At 58.2% G+C, this 880-nt stretch overlaps 1 protein-coding gene across 1 annotated transcript in view; it reads left to right on the top strand.

Moving 5' to 3' along the window:
* Window positions 1–626: 626 nt before the first annotated feature.
* The window catches only part of LOC104917205 (magnetosome-associated protein MamJ-like), a 3,666-nt gene continuing 3,412 nt past the window's right edge, over window positions 627–880 (top strand). The window contains exon 1 of the mRNA XM_019611865.1: window positions 627–652. The gene's annotated coding sequence lies outside the window, so the exon portion shown is untranslated. The remainder of the gene's footprint in view (window positions 653–880) is intronic.

Genomic DNA, 880 nt, shown 5'->3' with positions numbered 1-880 from the left:
CCCAAAGTGGCTCTGAAGGAGAAAAGGGGACTGGACCCCAAAGTGGCTCTGAAGGAGAAAATGGGACCGGACCCCAAAGTGGCTCTGAGGGAGAAAAGGGGACCGGACCCCAAAGTGGCTCTGAAGGAGAAAAGGGGACCGGACCCCAAAGTGGCCCCAGAGAAGGAGGAAGAGGAGGAAGGCAATAAGTGCTGTACACAAATGTGAGGGTGAGGATGAGACCCTCCCACCCCGGGATGCTGGAGGAAGAGGAGGAGGAAGGCACAGAAAGCTGTGTATTGTGGAATGGGGATCACTGGCCTGAAATGGCCGTGGAGGAAGATGGGGAGGAGACCCTGAAACGAGGAGGAGGAGGACGGGGAGCAGACCCTGAAATGAGGAGGAGGAAGATGGGGAGCAGACCCTGAAATGAGGAGGAGGAAGACGGGGAGGAGACCCTGAAATGAGGAAGAGGAGGACGGGGAGGAGACCCTGAAACGAGGAGGAGGAAGACGGGGAGGAGACCCTGAAACGAGGAGGAGGAAGATGGGGACCAGACCCTGAAACGAGGAGGAGGAGGACGGAGAGCAGACCCTGAAACGAGGAGGAGGAAGAGTGCTGGAACGGTGCTGATATGGGAACTGGAAACCAAACCAAGAGGAGGAGGAGGAAGGTGTGCACAGAGCAGGGTCCCAAAAAGAGGGAAGCGGAGGGTGAGGGTGGCCGGGTGGGCGCAGTCCTCCTTTCCTCGAGACCTTTTTCCCCTGAATTTCAGGGATTTCACCCCAAAACCATGCAGGGAAAAGCCTTCTGCTCTGGGATTCACTCCTCGCTCCGCTCTGGCTGTGCCAACGTTGCTGTGCTGGTGACACCAAGCAGCCCCATCCCTCAGTGACCCCCC

This window comes from Meleagris gallopavo, unplaced genomic scaffold (assembly GCF_000146605.3).
Source record: "Meleagris gallopavo isolate NT-WF06-2002-E0010 breed Aviagen turkey brand Nicholas breeding stock unplaced genomic scaffold, Turkey_5.1 ChrUn_random_7180001957429, whole genome shotgun sequence".
Lineage (NCBI taxonomy): Eukaryota > Metazoa > Chordata > Aves > Galliformes > Phasianidae > Meleagris > Meleagris gallopavo.
The sequence above is the reverse complement of the archived record's forward strand: the minus strand, read 5'-3'. Positions and strand labels throughout refer to the sequence as shown.